Below are 13,680 nucleotides of genomic sequence, written 5' to 3' on the forward strand. Positions count from 1 at the left end.
GTTTTCAACTAATTTGCCTTAACCTATTCTCGAGCGAGGTCAGATGATAGCTTCCAGCACCTGAAGTAAAGCCATGTTGGCATTCCTTTATAAGGCTTTTTCGTATTAGATATTCCATCATGGCGTCTAGTATAATGTTCTCTAGTACTTTATATATTATGCCGGTTAAACTCACCGGCAGTGCAGTGGTGATTTCCCTTTTTGATTATAAGACTCACATAATATATCATATGGGGACTTGTTGCTCGTTCATGCATCTGCAAAGCAGCTCGTTGTACAACTCTCTTGACGCTCTGGGATGTACACTGCCATGACCAGGGCTCCTATGCACGTACCGTTAGCTTTGACGATTTATTTCTAATACTTCTGATCTCAATGTGTCAGTGCTGTATCAATCCATACTGCATAGAGAGGTGGTTAAAACTGTACCGTGAAATTTAAAAGTTAGAAGAATATTGTTAGTTCATGTTTTTTTTTTCAAGGAATTCTTTATTTAGCCGAGTTTTTTACCTTGAAATCTGCGTCGGCCATATTATGAGTCTAATTATGAGTGTTGATATGGGAGTCCGAGTTACAGTAACAGATGGCCGCCAAGGTACTCGGGAAAATGGCACACAACTATCAAATTACGAATGAAATGGCAAAAAATGTCACCGGGTTAAGAGGGAGGAGGTCAAGTTAGGTTCGGTCAGGTCAAAACTTATATTTCTTGATGTGACTGGTGGACCAGCAAACAAAGATTAGATTTTCATTGGGTTATTTCACCATAATATTCTTCACCAAGGACTCACACACGTATATAGAGTCTCTGTTAAACACATAGTGTCTAGATTACATATTGCAGTCTACATAACTAAAAATACATCCATGCTATAAAGGACAGTCTAGAGTCCTATACTATAGAAAATTCTGCAGTCTTTACTACACACTCCTGACTAGATTAATGAACGTCGGAAAAGTTCAAACAGATTAAATCAAGTCGAGTTTCCTCCGCAGGTTATTGAACCTTTTTGGACGCGGGCACAAAGTGCTGGAGAGCCGCGACCCCAAGCTGGTGGTGGTGATGGAGGTCGGGAATTTGACGGTCCTCGACGCCCTGCATTACTCCCTTCCGGCCACCTTCAACAACCCAGTGGTTCTTATCCTTCATTACCCAGGCTTGGTAACGCCCCAAAAAGTGCTTCTGGATCCACACACCAATCTAGAACATATCAAGTTGGAGTGTATTCAGAATTATGGGCACGTCCCTCAGACTTTTTATGAGTACTTCGAAGCCTCTTTGCCTTGCAAGGCCATCCAGATGGCCAGCGAGGAACTAAAAGGACATGTGGGTAAGCTGTTCTTCCTGCAGGACGGTGTCCATGTAGTACCTCAGGATGCTCTCCACGCACTTATCAGTTGTGCTACACACCACACTGTTGATGTTATCAACACAGCGTCAACAGCACTGGTTCCCCTTCCGCCTGATGCCCGAGAAACCCTCCATAAAACAGGAGGTGTCCTCTTTGGGACCCGTGACGTGTTGCACCTCACTCAACTCCTGGAGACCGGCTGCGGCTTTGACAGCGTCTACTGAGGCGTTGTTAGGTCAACAAATTGTGTGTGTGTGTGGGAGGGGGGGGGGCGGCTCAGTAAACTACGCTAAAATATGTTCATAAAGACTTGAACTTGGTGAGATCTGTGACAGTATTCCCCTATACGAACCCCAGAACTCACCAGCACACAGCAGGAGCGAGACACAGCCAGAACTGGATATCATAACCTGCGTGACTCATACAAGCAACCTCTAATGCCTGTAGGTTTTGTATTAATAATCAACTGTATCTAATTTACTTTTATTTAAGTATTTAAATTTTAAGTTATGCAAATAAAGATTGTTTTTTTTTTAAATTCCATCTTTCCAACAAACGAAAAATTAAGTGTTTTAGAATTAGTGAATCTTCCAGTTTGTTTCGTCTTTCAAGATATTCACATCTGTTTCCCGACCTTCTGTTTTTTTCCCAACAAGTTAAAACGAGCAAATTTCTCTCGATGACTTTGATAAGACAGGCTTGCAAATCATATCATAAACCTTGCCTGGCTTTTCCAACATGCATCTTGATCTATAAACTAACATATATTTTGTACCTCTAAAATATCAATATTATGTCACAATCCTTAAATATTCCACATGTTAATTAAAACACATTCAATATTCCGGTACCGTGAGGTCATCTTATGCCTTACGATTAATTTAACATTCTGATATCGTTTCGTAATTTTCGCCCCACAACAAAAAATTATAATATATTTATTTTTTTTTCTCTTCTCTTGGCGGTTCGATACAACATTGTTATATTTTTTCTGAATCCAAAAGTTACCAACATTTCAAAGTTAACGAGAAACAATGAGTAGTTTATATTCCTCGTACACAAGTATTACGTAGTTTACATCCCACACATATAAACATTACGTAGTTTACATCCCACACATATAAACATTACGTAGTTTACATCCCACACATATAAACATTACGTAGTTTACATCCCACACATATAAACATTACGTAGTTTACATCACACACACACGCACACACACACACTCCGCCTCTACCTGTAAGTATGACAAATTAACTCCTTCAGACGAAAAAAAAGAAGAAGCGGGAATTAATTAAAGAAAAAAAGGCGCGAATTATAAACTAGAAAAAAACAAAGGAAGTGAAAATTATAGACGAAAAATAAAATAAACAAAAAATCTCAAGTAAAAATAGAGGAAAGAGGAGCCGCGTCTCTCACCGCCAGAAGTCTCATCAGAACCAGAATTAATGATTTTGTTTACATTGAACTTTCCTCCACACCGGTGAGCTAAAAATAGACTTTCCCTCCCCAGGTGAGAAAAATGGCCCCAAGATTTAATTACACACCTTGACACACACACACACATTCTTAAAAAAGATTCTCGCCAACTAAAGACCAGACAATGAACGTACCAAGTTTATTTTAAGCTACAAAAATTAACATTACACTGCGAATCTACCTTAACACCCGACAAAATTAACACCAATAGTTCATTTTATATCTTAACTGGAGTGCATTCTATTTTAATTTTGAATTGGTTGATTATTGATAGCTTTCTAACGTAGGCAGACAGACAACGTCCCCCGGTAACCAGCCAAGCAAATGACGTCATATAGTATTTTTTATCTTTCAATAGACAAAAAAAAAATAGTGAATGAAAATGAAAAAGAAATTTCATTCATCAGAGAAAATTTTTATGTTCAGTAGGTTTTCAATATTAACCACACAGCGACACTATAAACAAAATAAAGTCTCAAAAAAGTACACAAACTTTGAATGAATTGATGATGATGGTGGTGGTGGTGATTGAGTGTTTAATGACGAGGAGGAGATCAAAGGAAAAATTAAAGAAATAAATATGAAATACAGAAGAAAATGAAAGAAAGTAGAAAAACGAGAAATAGAAATATGAAAGAAGGAAAGAAGCAGAAATATGAAAGAGAAGAACAAACAAGCATATCAGAAAGAAAAACTAAATATATAAGACGACAATAAAAGAGAGGAAGAGAACGACAAGAAAAGAGAGTGAGACAGACAAAAAATATAAAAAGAAAGAGAGAGAGAGAGGTAAAAAAATAGACAAAAGAGGTAACTGTGTCTGACTTACGATTCACCACAAGACTTCAAACCACAGAAAAGTTGCTCGACATTCTGAAGCCAAAAACATTCAACACTCGAGTGAGTTTAGGGCGTCGATAAATAAATAAATAAAATGTTGAGGTGACTTTAACTCTACTAGGTTAGGTCTGGTTAAATTAAGGTAAGAGTGAATGAAACTCCCCTTCAACCCTCACCTCCCTTCCCTTTACCCTCACCTCCTTTCCTTAACCCTCACCTGCCCTCCCTTTACCTCATCACCCTCCCTTACCTCACCTCCCCAACCCTCACCTCCTCCCCATCAACCTCACCTCCTTCCCTTAACCTCACCTGCCTCCCCTTAACCCTCACCTTCCCCCTTAACCTCACCTCCTCTATTTAACCTCACCTCTCAACCCTCACCTTCCTCCCTTAACCCTCACCTTCCCTCCCTCCCCCTTAACCTCACCTCCTCTTAACCTCATCTACTCCCCTTAACCCTTACCCCCCCATCAATCACGCTACGTTATTTAACTAGATGAATTGTTATTTATTTCACGCCAATGAATCATTCAGAGCGGGAAAGCAGCTCCTCAAGTCTCCCTCCCACAGCCGCATTCTCCCACAGCCGCAGTCTCTCACCCACAGCCGCATTCTCCCTCCCACAGTCTCCAACAGCCACATTCCTACCCCCACAGCCACAGTCTCCCTCCCACAGCCACAGTCTCTCCCCACAGCCGCAGTCTCCCCACAGCCGCAGTCTCCACAGCCACAGCCCCCTCCCCCCCACAGCCACAGTCTCCCCCACAGCCGCAGTCTCCCTCCCCCCCACAGCCCAATCTCTCACAGCCGCAGTCTCCTCCCCAGCCGCAGTCTCCCTCCCGCCACAGCCGCAGTCCCTCCACCCACAGCCACAGTCTCCCCTTACAGCAGCAGTCTCCTTTCACAGCCACAGTCTCCCTCCCACAGCCGCAGTTTCTCCTGACAGCCGCAGTCTCCTCCCCACTGCCACATCTCTCTCCCCACAGCCGCAGTATCCCCTCCCACAGCAGCAGTCTCCCTTCCAGCAGCCACATCCTCCCACAGCCACGGTCCTCCCCACAGCCCCAGTCCTCCTCCCACAGCCACCTCCTCCCACAGCCACAATCCCTCTCCCACAGTCACAGTCCTTCCCCACAGCCACGGTCCTCCTCCTCCTGCAGCCACAGTCCTTCTCCTCCCCACAGCCAAGGTCCTCCCTCCCACAGCCACGGTCCCCCCATACAGCCACAGTCCTTCTCCCACAGCCACGGTCCTCCTCCCACAGCCACGGTCCTCCTCCCACAGCCACAGTCCTTCTCCCCACAGCCACGGTCCTCCTCCCCACAGCCACAGTCCTTCTCCACAGCCACACTCCACCCACAGCCACAGTCCTTCTCCCACAGCCACGGTCCCCTCCCCTCCCCCACAGCCACGGTCCTCCTCCCACAGCCACGGTCCCTCCTCCCACAGCCACAGTCCTCTCCCCACAGCCACAGTCCTTCTCCCCACAGCCACGGTCCTTCTCCCACAGCCACGGTCCTCCCACAGCCACAGTCCCCACAGCCACGGTCCTCCTCCCACAGCCACAGTCCTTCTCCCACAGCCACAGTCCTCCTCCCCACAGCCACAGTCCTCCTCCCACAGCCACAGTCCTTCTCCCACAGCCACTGTCCTTCTCCCACGCCATTCCCTTCCCTCCCCACAGCCACGGTCCTCCAGCCACAGTCCTCCTCCACAGCCACAGTCCTCCTCCCCAGCCATTGTCCTCCCCACAGCCACAGTCCTTCTCCCCCACAGCCACAGTCCTCCTCCCACAGCCACAGTCCTTCTCCCCACAGCCACAGTCCTCCTCCCCACAGCCACAGTCCTCCCCACAGCCACAGTCCTTCTCCCCACAGCCACGGTCCTTCTCCCCACAGCCACAGTCCTTCTCCTCCCCACAGCCACGGTCCTCCCACAGCCACAGTCCTTCTCCCCACAGCCACACAGTCCCTCCCCACAGCCACAGTCCTCCTCCCCCACAGCCACAGTCCTCCCCACAGCCACAGTCCTTCCCCCACAGCCACAGTCCTCCCACAGCCACAGTCCTCCCACAGCCACGGTCCTCCCACAGCCACAGTCCTCCCACAGCAACAGTCCTCCTCCCACAGCCATCAGTCCTCCTCCCACAGCAACAGTCCTCCTCCCCACAGCCACTTTGTCCTCCCACAGCCACGGTCCCTCCCCACAGCCACGGTCCTCCCCACAGCAACAGTCCTCCCCACAGCCACAGTCCTTTCTCCCACAGCCACGGTCCTCCTCCCACAGCCACGGTCCCTCCTCCCACAGCCACGGTCCTCCTCCCCACAGCCACGGTCCTCCTCCCACAGCAACAGTCCTCCTCCCCACAGCCACAGTCCCTCCTCCCACAGCCACGGTCCTCCCACAGCCACGGTCCTCTCCCCAGCCAACAGTCCTCCCCACAGCAACACAGTCCTCCTCCCCACAGCCACAGTCCTTCCTCCCACAGCCACAGTCCCTCTCCTCACAGCCACAGTCCTCTCCCCACAGCCACGATTCTCTCCCCACAGCCAGTCCTCCTCCCCACAGCCACAGTCCTTCCCCACAGCCACGGTCCTCCCTCCCACAGCCACAGTCCTCCTCCCACAGCCACAGTCCTCCTCCCACAGCAACAGTCCTCCTCCCACAGCCACGGTCCCTCCCCACAGCCACGGTCCTCCTCCCCACAGCCACGGTCCTCCCTCCCACAGCAACAGTCCCTCCCCACAGCCACAGTCCCTCCCACAGCCACAGTCCTCCTCCCACAGCCACGGTCCTCCCTCCCACAGCCACAGTCCCTCTCCCACAGCACAGTCCTCCTCCCACAGCCACAGTCCTCCCCACAGCCACAGTCCTCCCACAGCCACGGTCCTCCTCCCACAGCCACAGTCCTCCTCCCACAGCCACGGTCCTCCCCACAGCACGTCTCTCCCACAGCACAGTCCTCCCCACAGCAACAGTCCTCTCCCCACAGGCACAGTCCTCCCCCACAGCCACGGTCCTCTCCCCCACAGCCACAGTCCTCCTCCCCACACAGTCCTCCTCCCCACAGCCACAGTCCTCCCCTCCCCACAGCCACGGCTCCTCCCCACAGCCACGGTCCTCCTCCCACAGCCACGGTCCTCCTCCCACAGCCACAGTCCTCCTCCCACAGCCACGGTCCCTCCCCACAGCCACGGTCCCTCCCTCCCCACACACGGTCCTCCCCACAGCCACGGTCCCTCCCACAGCCACGTCCCTCCCACAGCCATCCCTCCTCCCACAGCCACGGTCCTCCTCCCACAGCCACAGTCCTCCTCCCCACAGCCACATCCTCCTCCCACAGCCACAGTCCTTCTCCCCCACAGCCACGGTCCCTCTCCCACAGCCACGGTCCTCCTCCCCACAGCCACGGTCCTTCTCCCCACAGCCACACCCCCACAGCCACAGTCCTCCCTCCAGCCACGGTCCTCCCACAGCCAGTCCTCCTCCCACAGCACACTCCTCCCCCACAGCCACAGTCCTCCTCCCACAGCCACGGTCCTCCTCCCACAGCCACGGTCCTCCTCCCACAGCCAAGTCCTCCTCCCACAGCCACCTCCCCACAGCCACAGTCCTCCTCCCACCAACAGTCCTCCTCCACAGCCACGGTCCCTCCCACACACGGTCCTCCTCCCACAGCCACAGTCCTCTCCCCACAGCCACAGTCCTCCTCCCACAGCCACGGTCTCTCTCCCACAGCCACACTGGTCCTCCTCCCACAGCCACGGTCCTCCTCCCCACAGCCACAGTCCTCCTCCCACAGCCACGGTCCTCCTCCCACAGCCACGGTCCTCCTCCCACAGCCACGGTCCTCCTCCCACAGCCACGGTCCTCCTCCCACAGCCACGGCCTCCCTCCCCACAGCCACGGTCCCTCCTCCCACAGCCACGGTCCTCCTCCCACAGCCACGGTCCTCCTCCCAGCCACGGTCCTCCTCCCCACAGCCACGGTCCTCCCCTCCCACAGCAACAGTCCTTCTCCCCACAGCCACGGTCCTCCTCCCCACAGCCACGGTCCTCCCTCCCCACAGCCACAGTCCCTCCCCACAGCCACACTCCTCCCAGCCACAGTCCTCCTCCCCACAGCCACGGTCCTCCTCCCACAGCCACAGTCCCTCCTCCCCACACACACTCCTCCCCACAGCCACAGTCCCTCCCCCTCCCACAGCCACGGTCCTCCCCACAGCCACGGTCCCTCCTCCCACAGCCACGGTCCTCCTCCCACAGCCACACCTCCCACAGCCACAGTCCCTCCTCCCACAGCCACGGTCCTCCCACAGCCACGGTCCTCCCTCCCACAGCCACGGTCCTCCCACAGCCACATCCTCCCCACAGCCACAGTCCTCCTCCCACAGCCACGGTCCTCCCTCCCCACAGCCACGGTCCTCCTCCTCCCCACAGCCACAGTCCTCCTCCCAGAGCCAGTCCTCTCCCTCCAGCCACAGTCCTTCTCCCACAGCCACAGTCCCCCTTCCACAGCCACACAGTCCCTCCCACAGCCGCACTTTATACCTCCCACACCCCTCCCTACAACACTTCCCTCCCACATCTCCTCCATTATTCCTCCTTCCCTATTGCTTCCTCCCACACTAACCTCCTCCCACCTCCCTCCCTATAACACCCCCATACTTCCACCTCTCCCACACTTGTTCCTTCCAACACTTTCTCCTCCAACACCCGTCATGTTAATATATAAGTAACAGGTCAATATATAGTACTAAGTAACAGGTCAATATATGTAAGTAACAGGTCAATATAAGTACTAAGTAACAGGTCAATATAAGTAAGTAACAGGTCAATATATGTAAGTAACAGGTCAATAGATGTAAGTAACAAGTCAATATAGTAAGTAACAGGTCAATATAAGTAAGTAACAGGTCAATATGTAAGTAATATATATTATAATAGGTAATATATGTAAGTAATGTCAATATAAGTAAGTAATGTGTCAATATAAGTAAGTAACAGGTCAATATATGTAAAACAGTCATATGTAAGTAATGTGTCAATATATGAAAGTAACAGGTCAATAGATGTAAGTAACAGGTCAATATATGGGTAATAGGTCAATATATGTAAGTAACAGGTCAATATATGTAAGTAACAAGTCAATATATGTAAGTAACAGGTCAATAGATGTAAGTAACAGGTCAATATATGTAAGTAACAGGTCAATATATGTAAGTAACAGGTCAATATATATAAGTAACAGGTCAATATATGTAAGTAACAAGTCAATATATGTAAGTAACAAGTCAATATATGTAAGTAACAGGTCAATATATGTAAGTAACAGGTCAATAGATGTAAGTAACAGGTCAATATATGTAAGTAACAGGTCAATATATGTAACTGGTCAACAACAACTACTTTAGCGTCTCCAGGTTAGGTTAGGTATGTCTGCAACCTCCTGCCGGGCACTTAGTGAATCATTAACTAGAGGTCATATGAAAATTAGCACCCCGCCCCCACCGCCCTCGCCAGCGAATCTCAATTTAAGATTAACAATCCTAATCTTAACCTAATTTAAGTCTTCCATTAACCAAACCTTACCTAACCTAAGGCTTACTTTAACCTAAGCTTAGCCTTACATTAACCTAGCCTAACAATCCTAACCTAATCTAAGTCTTCCATTAACCCAACCTTACCTAACCTAAGGCTTACTTTAACCCAACCTTAGCCTTACGTTAACCTAACCTAACCACCTCTACCCTACTTTAACCTTACATTAACCTAACCTAACCTTAGTCTTACATTAACCTAACTTTAGTGTCACAGTAACATAACCTAACCTAACCTTACTTAAATTAACATAACCTAACTTCAGCCTCACATGAATATAACCTAACCTAACCTTAACCTTACATTAATATAAACTAACTTTAGCCTAACTTGAACATAATCTAACCTTACATTAACCCAAACTTAACCTAACCTGACTACTTAAATGGACCTAAACTCAGATTCAGTTGGAGATTTGCCCCGAGTTAGTTTCACTTTAACATTAATCGCCCGAACACTAACCTAATGATTATAAACCCTCCCCAGGTAGCGTTAAGGTGTTTAATCATGAGGTCACTAACCTGGGAGGTTAATGTTCAGGTGAGCCAAAACTTGAGGCTCGTACATAAGTGACAAAATCAATACAGGCGGCTGGACGGCAATACTCTGGATATCCTTAATTATTATTTTAGGATTATGTACCAGGGAATAACTTATTACAGCAGACTACAACATTTCAAAGCCAATGACCTACATGACTTGAGGTTGAGTCTTCCAAAACTCGGTGAAATTTTAAAGGAGGAATTTGTCCTGGTGAACGTTTCTCTTTTCATACATTATTTTCGTTGTTTCCCCGAGGAGCTTCCTGATCACCTACTACAGTGAGACGGCGGACAACACCACTCACCTGACGAAGGTTACACTGACAGCCATCCACGGGTGTTGTCACCACTTAATTACAGGTGTTGTCACAACACAGTCACGGGTGTTGTCACCACACAGTTACAGGTGTTGTCACCACAGTCACGGGTGTTGTCACCACACAGTCATTGGTGCTGTCACCACTTAGTTATGGGTGCTGTCACCACACAGTCATTGTGCCACCACCCAATCATTGGTGTTGTCACCACCCAGTCATTGTGTGTTACCACCCAGTCATTGGTGCTGTCACCACACAGTCATTGGTGTTGCCACCACCCAATCATTGGTGTTGTCACCACCCAGTCATTGGTGGTGTTACCACCCAGTCATTGGTGTTGTCACCACTCAGTTATGGATGCTGTCACCACCTAGCTATGGGTGTTGTCACCACACATTAACGGATGCTGTCACCACACAGTCATGGGTGCTGTCACCACTCAGTTATGGGTGCTGTCACCACACAGTCATTGGTGTTGTCACCACTCAGTTATGGGTGCTGTCACCACACAGTCATTGGTGTTGTCACCACACAGTCATGGGTGTTGTCACCACACAGTCACGGATATTGTCACCACAGTCATTGGTGTTGTCACCACACAGTCATTGGGTTTGCCACCACCCAGTCATTGGTGCTGTCACCACTCAGTTATGGGTGCTGTCACCACACAGTCATTGGTGTTGTCACCACCCAGTCATTGGTGTTGTCACCACCCAGTCATTGGTGTTGTCACCACACAGTCATTGGTGTTGTCACCACAGTCACGATATTGTGCACCACAGTCATTGGTGTTGTCACCACACAGTCATTGGTGTTGCCACCACACAGCCATGGGTGTTGTCACCACACAGTCACGGGTGTTGTCACCACACAGTCACAGTGTTGTCACCACACAGTCACGGGTGTTGTCTCAGTCACGGGTGTTGTCACCACACAGTCACAGATGTTGTCACCACATCATAGGTGTTGTCACCACCCAGTTATGGGTGTTGTCACCACCAGTTATGGGTGTTGTCACCACCCAGTTATGGGTGTTGTCACCACAGTTATGGGTGTTACCACACAGTCACGGTGTGTAACCACACAGTCATGGGTGTTGTCACCCACACAGTTATGGTGTTGTCACCACACAGTCACGGGTGTTGTCACCACAGTCATGTGTGTTGTCACCACACAGTCATGGGTGTTGTCACCGCACAGTCATGTGTGTTGTCACCACACAGTCACGGGTGTTGTCACCACACAGTCACGGGTGTTGTCACCACCCAGTTATAGTGTTGTCACCACACAGTCATGGGTGTTGTTGTCACCACAGTCACAGTGTTGTCACCACACAGTCACGGGTGTTGTCACCACAGTCAGGTGTTGTCACCACACACAGTTATGGTGTTCTCACCACACAGTCACGGGTGTTGTCACCACCCAGTTATGAGTGTTGTCACCACACAGTCACGGGTGTTGTCACCACACAGTCACGGGTGTTGTCACCAGTCATGGGTGTTGTCACCACACACTTATGGGTGTTCTCACCACACAGTCAGGTGTTGTCACCACCCAGTTATGAGTGTTGTCACCACACAGTCATGGTGTGTGCCCACACAGTCACGGGTGTTGTCACCACACAGTCACGGTTGTCACCACACAGTCACGGGTGTTGTCACCACACAGTCACGGGTGTTGTCACCACCCAGTGCTGAGTGTTGTCACCACACAGTCATGGGTGTTGTCACCACACAGTCACGGGTGTTGTCACCACCCAGTTATGGGAAGGTAAGGAGGAAGGACTGAGCGACCTACCTGATAGAGGAGGACGCAGAAGTAGCAGAAGGAGAAAAGCGACACAGGCCACCCCCAGCAGCAGGGCCAGGGCCAGCAGGTGCTTCTCCAAGAGAGTCCTTCGTCCGCCTCTCTGCGACCAGGGGGCTGCTGCAACTGCTGTTGTGTCTGCTGCTGCTGCTCCTGCTGCTGTTGTTGTTGCTGCTGCTGTTGAGACCCTGTATTGCCCCAGGTGTCGGCGTCCTGCAGGGGGTTCTCGTGGATGGTCACTCTCACTTCGCCGCTGTCGTTGTGTTGAGCACCTCCGTCGGGTGGGTCCTCCTTGTTGAGGGGGAGTAGTTCGCTGGGGTGGGTGGCGTCGCGGGCGGCAGCGGTGTCCGCCTTGGTTCCCCCAGGCACGAAGCCGTTCTTGTGCGTGTCTCCCGAGTGCGGCATCATGGTAGCATGGAGGCGACAGCTGGCTGTGCGGCCACCACGACGGCTACCTCACCACTGGCGTTGAACCCCGCATGCCCCACCCTCCACCCCACTACGCCACGCCGCGCACACACACACACACACATACATACAAACATTCTCGCTGGCCACCTACGCACACACACACACGCAATTATAAAACACATACATATATACGTGCGCTCGTGCTAACACGCAATAAAGCAGACCTTGACACATATCAACAGTCAGCAAGGTGCCCTCTGTCAGGCAAACAGGCAAGCACAATCACGCACACAAATAACCATAAACACACACACACACACACACACACACACAAGCAGCCACAAACAAATAACCACAAACACGCACACATAGACAAGCAAACACAAACGCACAAACACAAACACACACACATAAGCAAATAACCACAAACACGTGCACACAAACAAGCAACCACAAACGCACACGCACACAAGCAACCACAAACACGCAAGCTCAAACAAACGTAATACAGTATCTTTCACATTACACTCATTCTCACACAAACAAATACAATAAACGCTCGTACATTCTCACACAAACAAACAAGAGAGTACTTACAAACAAACAGATTCGCTCTATAGTTCGTAGAGTAAATTAGCAGCACAAAAATAATAAAAAATCGGAGACTTGGTTATTAAAAAGTACCCGAAGTGACATGTACACGGGAGTATATACTGGTTTGTTAAGGTGGCTATGGAAAGTTTACAAAACGCGCAAATAAAGTCATTTAATGTAGAGGCTGACAAACAGAAACAAACTGACAAACAGATACATAAACTGACACAGAGAAGCAAACTGACAGACAGACAGATAGACAGACTGACAGACAAACAGACACAGACCGGCAGATAATCTAACAAACAGATTGACAGATTGACACAGAAACAAATTAAGAGGCGTAAAAAAACACAGACAGACAGGCAAACTGACAGATAAATGGGAATACGAAGAGATACAGAATAAATAACGAAGACGAAATCGGATGAGAAAGACAAAATAAGATAAAGAAAAAGAACGAGAGAGAGAGAGAGAGAGAGAGACTAAGCTAATCTTGTCTTTATTTCCTGGAGTTGGTCAGTTTGTCCGGTGAAAGACTTCGTAGAGGAATGGCTGGCAACTAGTCTTCCAATTTGTGAATGAGGAAATTGGGAGCGGTGGCTGAGTGAGCATCGACCTCTTGCCCCGACCCAAAGATCACCGATTCGAGTGTGGTTTCCCTTAGTCGACCCAGATGTACAAAGGTGCCTAACTTTACGGTTGAGAAAATGAAAGGGTGGTGGTGCTTGCAAAT

At 49.6% G+C, this 13,680-nt stretch overlaps 1 protein-coding gene across 1 annotated transcript in view; it reads right to left on the bottom strand.

The window, feature by feature from the left end:
- LOC121870617 (neprilysin-1-like) overlaps positions 1 to 12,049 on the bottom strand; it is a gene marked incomplete at both ends in the record, with an annotated part of 84,597 nt that extends 72,548 nt beyond the window's left edge. Inside the window, 1 exon segment of the mRNA XM_042372461.1 lies at positions 11,931 to 12,049.
- Between the last annotated feature and the right edge of the window lie 1,631 nt (positions 12,050 to 13,680).

Source organism: Homarus americanus, unplaced genomic scaffold (assembly GCF_018991925.1).
Source record: "Homarus americanus isolate GMGI-L3 unplaced genomic scaffold, GMGI_Hamer_2.0 scaffold56333, whole genome shotgun sequence".
NCBI lineage: Eukaryota > Metazoa > Arthropoda > Malacostraca > Decapoda > Nephropidae > Homarus > Homarus americanus.